The sequence below is a fragment of the Corapipo altera genome, unplaced genomic scaffold (genome assembly GCF_003945725.1).
Source record: "Corapipo altera isolate COAL_440 unplaced genomic scaffold, ASM394572v1 120, whole genome shotgun sequence".
In the NCBI taxonomy this organism is placed as follows: domain Eukaryota; kingdom Metazoa; phylum Chordata; class Aves; order Passeriformes; family Pipridae; genus Corapipo; species Corapipo altera.
The window spans coordinates 243,382-253,322 of NW_020885081.1; the positions used below are offsets into that span (position 1 = coordinate 243,382).

General features: G+C 48.0%; 1 long non-coding RNA gene across 1 annotated transcript; it reads left to right on the top strand.

The window, feature by feature from the left end:
- Positions 1–589: 589 nt before the first annotated feature.
- On the top strand, positions 590–1,908 carry LOC113960108. The gene is made up of 2 exons (XR_003531977.1): positions 590–729; positions 1,610–1,908. It is a non-coding gene; the product is annotated as an uncharacterized LOC113960108 (long non-coding RNA).
- Positions 1,909–9,941: the final 8,033 nt, after the last annotated feature.

Sequence of the window (9,941 nt, forward strand, 5' to 3'; positions counted from 1 at the left end):
ATCAGCACCGCGCCCCGAGCCGCCCCCCCAAACCGCCGGTACCGCCCGCACGTCGTGCTGGACCCCCGGAGCCACCAGCGCCGCTCCCGGTATCGTTCTCCAGAAACCCCCGGTGCCCCGCCATGCTGCACCCCCAGTGACTCCCGGCGCCCACTCTCCCCGTGCTGGACCCCCAGTAGTTCCCAACAGCCGCTCGCTCCAGCGCGAGAGGCTCCACAATCAGAGACGTGTCCTGGGCCGTGGGGCCATGGTCACACCTAGTGAGCACCATCGGCCCACTGGTGTCACGACTGCTGGGCACTGCCGACATCAGAGCTGATGCTGCAGCACAGTCCCACAGCTCCTCTGCAGTTGGGAGTGCTCTGGCCCCTCCAGGGTGCTGCTCCATGCGCACATGAAGACACAGGCATGGCTGTGTCCCATTCCCAGGAGAGGCAGCACTGGGCTAGTGAAGTGGTAGGGAAATAAGAAAATGAACCCAAACCATCCTCTATTGCCTCACAGCAGTAATTTACAGGAAGGAGAATCTTGGTGGGAATCTATGGTTCCAAGGGGTTGCTAAGGTGGCTCAGCCTAGCTGTGGCTTTGGGCAGACTTGGGGGCTCCTGAGGCTCCTCCCTGCCCAGCTGATGTCCTTGGCTGTAGCCTGCATTGTCCTGGTCATGTAGCACAGCTGGAGCCAAATAGCAGTTTAGACCATGGCCTGGATGAGGTCAGCCCACAGCAAAAGTACATCAGTGTTTGCATGTGTGCAGATGTGGGCACATACATGCATAGTTCAGTGCACTGAGGCCCCTAAAAGTATTTCCTGGTCACTGCAGGAGGTCTTTCCTAGATATAGGAGAATCAGTCTGTGCTTTGGGGAGAGCTGTGGAAGACCAAGGTAGTTGTGGGAAGGATTTGATCTGCAGTGTCTTTGTGCAAGGGACAAGTTCCAGCCAAGTGGACATTGAAGCCTAGCAGGACTTATGTTAACTCTGCAGCTCCATGGCAGGTTGGATGGTCGAAATGGCCCCACCTAGGTTATTTAATGCTGCTTTTCAGGCACTCTTCATGCATCAGGAGCCTACCTCCTTCCTGTGCTGAACGTAATTGCTATTGCAGTCTACAGTGGTGGGGAGCAGGGTGAGCCAGCTTTGCTTTCCCAGTAGAGTCCTGTTAGAAGGCTCCTTCTCCCTCAATCTGCGTGCTGGAGAGGGAACTTCAGGAAAGCCAAGAGTAGACCTGGCAACTGCAAGAGGTTTTACAGGAACAGATTGCCAGTTGTCTCTTCTCTGCAAGACCCATTCTCACTTGGTCACTCTGATAACCATATGGTTAATGCAGAGCTAGCTGTTTATGTTAATGTTAACTGCTCCATGGCCTGCCTACCAGCCAAGGATCCCTGGCTTGCCCAGCATTGCTCTGGCCTGCACAGGAGTGCTCAGATAAAGAGGATGTGACAACTTTTAAAAGACATTATTTGGAAAGCTCAGTATGGTCAATTTTAGGTATCAGTGGGTAATGATTTTTTTTGACAGCAGAAACAGCATTAGCACTGTGTGACAGTTTATTCTGCATCCCCCCAAAGCCACTTGCAATGGGTTTGGTTTCTTTGTCCTTTCCCTAGGACAGGACAGGCTTCAGGCTGTAGCCCTATTGCTCGGACGGGAGGAGAATCATGCTGTGATTGGGAAATTTTGTGTCTGACCACCCTGAGCAACCACTGTTGGCTGAATGGCATTCTCAGGCTTCACACACTCTGGATCAGTTGTGCTGGACACAGGGAAGGACATGCTATGCCACTCAGGACAACTCTGTGAGCCCAGGAACTGTGCACAGGGAGAAGCATGGTCTGCTTTGGGAGAAGGGGACACACATCTGTATTTGTGGGTTCAATCTATAAATAATAAATACTGAGAGAGCAAACTTTCCATACACATTTAATTAACATTTGAGTGTTTGGGGTTTTGGCCGGGCAAAATTCAATTTGCAATCACAAATCAGGAACTAAAACGTCTAAATTTTGTTACATGCCTTGCAGTGCCTTGTACTTGGAATTCAGTGGGGAAATCCAGCAGCGGGCTTGAGATCCCATCCTCACCTCTGCCTCCTGGGCTGTGGGCCCTGGAGTCCCAGCCTGCCCCAAGAAAATGTGAGGTTTTTGGAGAAGTGCTGGCAGCAAGGAAATGTCCTGACCATGGTGCAGGAGTCTCCTGTATCTGCATCACATCACCCTGCTGTCATCTTCCTCTGCCCAGTACTGAATACACTGGCAACGGCTGCCAGCACCTCTGGAATTGACCTGTGTGTTTATGTCCATGGCACTCTGGAGCTGGGAAAGGTTTGGACTGATGATATGCCTGTGCAGAATCTGCCCCATACTGTGTAGTGTATGAATGTTATTGATTAAATGAAACCCACAAAGGATGCGTGGATTTTTTGTCCCTAATCTAAACCTTAGTCAGCTTTTAACTAGCATGAGGTGGCATTTACAGATTTATGAAAGGAATTAACATGATGTGACCTGCAATAGTGGGGTCCTGGACCTCTGTGACTGTTCCCTTCACAGGACGCAACACTCTTGGACTTATTTTCCCCAAATCAGCAAGTTTATGGAATGTGCAAATCTCTGTGTCCTCCATTCCTCTCTCTGACACAGCAAGTCTGCACAAGTCCAGTTCTGCCTGTGTCTGCCCCTAGAGAGTGGCAGAACAGTGCTGTCCCCGTTGAAATCCTGGCTGCAGAGCCTCCCATGGCCAGCTGTGACCTGACTGTGCCTATGGAAGCAGCTGGCAGTTGCTGCCGTGACTCAGGTGGCCTTTTCCAGGTGAGCATTTTCCTTCAACCTGTTGCTGGCTGGTCTAAAGGAGGGCTGGGGAGAGTGCACATGCCAGACCTGCCCCGGTACCACCAGAGCCCATCTCCCAACCAGTCCCATGCCTGCCTACCATGTCTTCTCACTGGGGTTGCCGTGGCTGCTGCTCAACTGTTGCCATGTTCACTGGAAGAAAACATCCAAGGTTTTTGTGAGGGTTCATTCCCATCTACTTAGCCATGTGTGTGTGCTGGCTTCTGTATCCTATTTCTCCTCCATGGAGGTGGAATTAATTAATTGATTTCCTGTGATAATAATAATGGAGGGCAAAAGTACAGTAAATCACAGATATTTCCTATAAAGCTGCTACAGCAAAGTCCTCAGTTGCCCGAGGAATGGGCTCAGACCCATGACCAGACTGTGGATATGAGCACTTTGAGACTTTATGAACTTTATAAAATGTGGAGGGTCACTCTGCTAATCATTAATATCCACTAACCATTAATAGTTCCTGATCCTCCTTTTGTGTTTATTTTGTGATGGCATTTTTTTAACCATCCACTGCAAAATTGGATTTGAGGAATTCAGTATGCCCAAGAACTGATATTTATATTTTTTATTATCACAGGGTATTGTGAAGTCAAGAGTTCTGCCATGTAATTATGTACAATGTGAAAAGTAATTTATTCTGTTGCATTTAGACCAGATGCCCAATTATTTCTTCTGGCGCTTCCTAGTTTCTATTGTAAGAAACAGTTAATAACAGTTCGCTGTGTATCTGCACTGCACCATCTGTGACAGGGCAGACTCTGGTCATCTTTCACAGCTGATCATTTCTTTATACTCTTTTAAGATGGGACAACTAGACACCATCTGGTGTTTGAAATGTGGGTTTCCTGTGTGTCAATGTATTGATAAGAGTGTTACCACTCAGCCCTTTCCCAGATAATTTATACCACATGAAAGCAACAAAGCTGTACCTTTTCAGTCTGGTGAAGCTGAAAAAGGATCTAACAGGTCTATCAATAGCAAAAATATCCAGTACTGTCATGGTCAGTGAACACACAACTGATGGAAGTTCCTGAGCGGCAATATCAAAGCCCACCCCTGGGGAAGAAGTTTATTTGTTATTGCTCAGATAAATGCACAAAGCACTGAATGTGGGGCAGAAAAGCTAACCCCCATCAGCAAGACAACGAGGAGCACTGGGCAAACACTGCACTCCCAAGTGAAAGCTGCTCTGCAGTGACCAGCTGCCATGCAGAAGGAACTGTCACACACCTCTGTAGTGGGCACACATCCTGCCAGAAACCTGGTCTGGCTCTGATGCCTGATATTCTACCTGGTAGTGCTGGTGTCTCTTCTGGGGTTTGGTGTCCAGCCAGGGACTTTCTCCCTCCTTCAGGGAGGGAGAAAACTCACCTGGGAATCTGTGCTGGGATGACTCTGGCTGGACACTGGGTGCCCATCAAAGCTGCCCCATCACTCCCCCCTCAACTGGGCAGGGGAGACAAGATATAACGAAATGCTCATGGGTTGGGATAAGGACAGGGAGAGCTCACTCACCAATTATTGTTATGGGCAAAACAGACTCAGTTTGGGGAAATTAGTTTAATTTATTACTAATCAAATCAAGTAGGGCAATGAGAAATAAACCCAAATCTTAAAATCTTCCCAACACCCCTCCCTCCTTCCCAGGCTTAACTTCACTCCTGAATTCTCTCCCTCCTCCCCTCAGCGGTGCAGGGGACAGTGAGTGGGGTCAATTCATCACACCTTGTCTCTGCTACTCCTTCCTCCTGAGAGAGAGGGTCCTCACACTCTTCCTGTGGTCTTGCATGGCCTCCTCCATGGGCTGAAGGTGGGTCTCTGCTCCCACATGGACCTCCAGGGGCTGTAGGTGGGTCTCTTCTCTGGGCTGCAGGAGCACATTTGCCTCACCATGAGCTGCCCCAGGGTCTGCAGGGGGATCCCTATTCTGGCATTTGGAGCGTCTCCTCCCACTCTTTCTACACTGACCTGCGGGGCTGCAGGGTTTTGCTCTTACATACCCTCACTCCTCTCTTTGGCTGCTGCAGTGGTGGGTCCATCTTGGGGTTGGTTGGCATTGGCTCTCTCGGACGTGGGGATGCTTCTAGAAGCTTCTCACAGAAGCCATCCCTGTAACTGTCCCCTCCCCCCCAAAACCTTGCCACACAAACCCAGTACAGAATCCTTAAGAGGGAGTTTTGGGAAAAGCAGCTTATGGTGAAAGCCTAAATTAGCCTGGGTTGTTTAGCCTAGAAACTATGAAACCGAGGGGGATGTGCTGACAGCTTCTTTTTAAATGCCTGGCAGCTGCCAAGCATGCAGCATCGCTGCTGCAGAGACTGGAATGGTCTGTTCTGTGTCTGGGGTAGGACTTGAGCCTGTGTTGGCCTGGCCCACGTGGAGAACAGGGCTGGTTGTTCCTCTCAGTGTGAGACTGGGGGATGCTGATTTGGTTTCCAGCCTCCTCCCTCCACCTTGAGGGCTGTCTTGCTGCCTTTCCCCTGACACCTCCTCCCTGGCATCGCTTCTGACAGGGCCAAAGTAATTTGCCATATGCATCGCTGATGCTGGGATCTGCTCTCTGTGTTTGCTTGCGCTGATTGTGCAGCTGTTTCCGTAATCTGGGAGCAGAGGTGAAGTTCCCAGAGAAAGGAGAGAGTACGTGGCTGCCAACCATCCTGGCTCTGCCACACACCTCTGCTCAGCGCAGTGCTGAACCCGCCTGTGCCGCTGTGCAGTGCTCCACATGGACATGTGCAGAGCCAGGGTGGTGGGGAAGGAGGGGAAACCTGTGCAAAGCCTGTATCTCCCTGGCTTAGGGCAGGGAGCTGTCAGGGACATGGGACAATGAGATGAGGCACTGACTGGGCAGCCCATGCAATGGAGAGGCACTGGCAAGTGCCAGGCATGGCAGTGGTGTGGTGCCATGGAACCTCCATCTCCTGCTCAGGCACTGCCTTAGAGTAGCCCTCACATGAAAGTGGCTAGTGATGAGAGCCGGCCAGGGATATCAGAGACCAGACTCCCTTGTTGGGTGGCAGGGACCCAGTCACCCTGGCTGGAAAGAGCAGGATTTACCAGGCTCTGTGGGTTGGCTTTGGATCTTTGAGCCACCCACTTGTGTCAGGGATGTGACGTGTCCCTACAGCAGGCAGTGGGCTCCGATGCAGTGCCTGGAGCCAGTGCCAGTAGGCTTGAAGTGTCCTCCCTGATTTGCCTCTGTTCTGCACAGAAACAGTTCTGAAGCAGGGGCCAGGGCCAGGGTGGTTGGAGTCTATCCTGAAGGATGGTGTTTGATGTAGGACAGCAAGACGTTTTGAAGAGGAAAGAGTTCACTTCAGCCTAAGAAGTTATGAAGTATTCTTGTAGGTTTTCAGGATATCGCCATTTTAAACACCAACTCAATCCACCTTTGAAGGGCTGCAAGGGCAATGTACAGAGACTATCAGGGCCCTTTCATTTTATACTACTGAAATTCATCTGCTGTTCCACCTCCCAAACACTTAATATTTTAAGATGCTTCAGCATTTCTTTGTGATTACCTTTTAATTTTTACTGCTCAGTGTAATCCTCAAACCTGGCCTTCATCCCTGCCCATTTACTTCCTATATCATGGGGGTAACATTTTGAACAGTCCAGTGTTAATGTGGATCCCTGTGGGATTCTCCCAGTGGCCTCACTTCCCTGAAAATCCAGATGGCTCCTCCAAATGCTTCATCTAACTGCCAACATGACAACCATTCTGTTTAATGCATGGCAAGCTCACTTTTTAAAGAGGTCTGGGACCTTCTCAAAATCTTTCAGAAATTCTAAATGCAGCTGTGGCAAAAAATAGTTGAAGATATTCAGCTCTGAGGTTCTCAGCATGAAGAGAAACACTGAGGATGTGGAGCCACTGGAGCAAGTCCAGAGGAGGCCATGGAGATGCTCTGAGGGCTGGAACCCCTCTGCTCTGGACACAGGCTGCAAGAGCTGGGGTCATTCAGCCTGGAGAAGAGAAGGCTCTGGGGAGACCTTAGAGCCCCTTCCAGTGCCTAAAGGAAGCTTACAAGAAAAGTGGGGAGGGATTTTTTAGTAGGGCCTGCTGCAATAGAACAAGGAGTGGTGGTTTAAACGGAAGGAGAGCCAATTTAGATTAAAGGAAGAAGTTTTTTGTAATGAGGATGGTCAGACACAGGCTGCCCAGAGAAGTGGTGAGTGCCTCGTCCGTGGAAGCATTCAAGATCAGTTTGGATGGGGCTCTGAGCAACCTGATCTAGTAGAAGATGCCTCTGCTCATGATGGGGGCTTGGACCAGGTGACATTTAAGGTCCCTTCCAACCCAAACCATTCTACGATTCTGTGTGTGGAAATGTCTTCTTTTGAGGTTTACCTGCTTACCAAGTACTTAAACCAGATGAAGTTTGTCTCCCTTTCACATCCTTCCTTTGCACATTAGCCATCTTCCTTCCTATAACCCTTATTGCTGCATGAACTGGTCTCTGCTTTCCATGAAGTGAAGCAGCCATCCAGGAAAATGGCACCACAGGTACCACCTGTCCTTGCCCAGGCCAGCAGGGAACACTGACTGGCTGTGGCAGTGCCCTGGGCTGTGGCTGCCCCAGAGGGAGCAGGGCCAGCCAAGGGCAGGTGAGGGACAGGCCCTACTGTCCACCCCAGCACATCTGGGGACCAGCCCCTGCTGAAGCATGCAGAGGACCAATAGCCTCCCTGGCCTTGAGGAGGAGCTGGAGGGAAAGTTGACAGCACTGGCTGTGGTTTTCCTAACCTTTAATTTGGCTCTGTCTTTCCAGGCAATCACTGGAACTGTGCTCTGGTTATGGTGGCTCTGTGGCTCAATGCAGGCTACGTTTGAAGAATAACTACCTGATTTTTGTTACCTGCTTGAAGAAAGGCAGAGACTTCCTTCTGAAATGCAACTGCACCTTTTGAAAACAAAAGCCTCTGATTCAGAAGACCTTTGAGCATAATTCAGATGAGGTTTTGGACCTGATACAAAATGCATAAAAAAGGGACACTGTACTAATTAATGTCTCAGCAGAGCTGCCCAATATAACCACCAACCCCCAATCTCATTGTCAATCCTGCTGTATTTTAATTATGAGATTGACCTACTTAATTTTGAAGACAGAGGGCCTTCAGTCAAGCAACACTTCGAGAAATAGCATCATGCTTAATGCTGGTTTCATTATCAGCATTACAGTCACATATCCCAGTGTGACATTAACCCTGCACTCGCCATGGAGGTCACTGAGCAAGCACTGAGGACCAGACTGCTCTGGGAACTGATCCCAGGCTCCTAAACAGCTGCAGCTGCACAGGGAAACATCCCACTTACATGTAATGTCACTGCAAGGGAAGTGGAGCAGCAGAAGAGCTTGTCTGGCACAGGTGTGGTGCCCTTAGCAAAGGAGAATGCCAAACAAAACAGGACGTACCCCACCCCGACGCAGTGATAGAGCTGACTGCATGGTGTACAGTGATTTCATCCTCAGGTGCCACACTCAGCATCACACTTTTTTTTCCATGCAGGCAGGAATGACAAACTGCAGTGGATGTCTCTGCATGAGTTGCACCCCATTTCACAGTTTCCTCTTGACACAACAGCTCCATTTTTTTGGACATTCTTCTTACTATTATTAATTCATTATTAAAACAGCTTAAACATGTCTAAAGCTACAGCACTGCACAACTTGCAGGGAAGGACAGCAAGTACTTTCCTGAACACTACTGAATTATTAATGACTTTTAACAATTCTTGGAACAATGGGGAAATCCTTGAGGATTAAGAAAAAACAAAACAACCAAACAACTCCCAAACCACAATATATTCTCTCTCCTCTTCAAAAAAAACCCAAAACAAAACCCACACCAAACCAAAAACCCAACCCCAAAGCAAAACCAGTGTGCCCATATTTTAAAAATTACAAGCTGTGTGATGGGTAAGTACAGCTTATCGCTCTGGTATCTCCCAGACACACCAACAATTGAGATTAAAGGACATCATAAGTAAAAACTGACCAATGTGGTTTCACAGAGAACAGATTTCTGTAAACATTTTTTTTTAATTATTACAAGTCCATGTTTGTAAAAGTAGCTGTTGACATAATAAATTTCTGTAAGGCCATGTTCTTGGCCCCACGTGTTAACAAATGTCGCTGGAACACATTAAATGCTTGTTATTAAATAATTGTAAATAAGGATTTGTCCTAGAGAATCCCAGAATCTGCAGCTATTTGGCATCTTTATCAAGAATGTTGATGAAATTATATAACAATTACAAAGAAAATCTGCAGATTAAAAAAGTTGATGACAAATTAAAGCAATGAAAAGATTGATTATGTAACCAAGCTTTCTGGAAAAGTTGCTCTACAAAACATACAGTTATTAAGGTATCTGCTAGAGTAACTCTGTGAAGTACTGTTTTGCCAGGGGACAAGGGTCAGCACAAGAAACACAGACACCAACTTTAAAAATAAATGTATAAATTTACTATAGTGCAACACAGCAAAGGATTACAAAAGAAGCAAAGAATTAAAAAAGACAAGCTTAGCAATGCACCTAATCATCACTACAGAATGTCTATAGTGATTAAGAAAGATACCTCACCAGTTACCCTTTAATACATTACCACAATCCGCATCACCCGCTGGGGAGCCCTGATCACAGCGAAGGGCCAGAGAATCTCTCCCTGGAAACAGGAAATCCTACACACCGCGACCACTCGCAGGTGAGGGCTCTGTCTGCGCTGTGAGAGGGTCCAGCTTTTATACTGTTAAACAACCAAGCTTATGTCACTATTCAGTGCAGAAAATATCTGGCTCTCTTCTCTCCTTAGTTTTCAGCCAAAGCCTGGCCAGGGCTCAAAAGAAATCAAGGGAGTCGATTTGGACCCTCTACTGTCAAACGAGGCCAGCTATCTACTTCCATGGCCTTGACTAGTCTCTAAATACAGGAAGATGGATACCTTCATATCTCATTAACAAACAGATGCAAATCTTCACTAATAAGCAAATACCAATATATCTTAATAACAAGCACAAATATGCAGGAAGAAATTTTTGATACCATAAAACTATTTCAGTTACCAGGACTGAGCAGTACAGGCAGATTA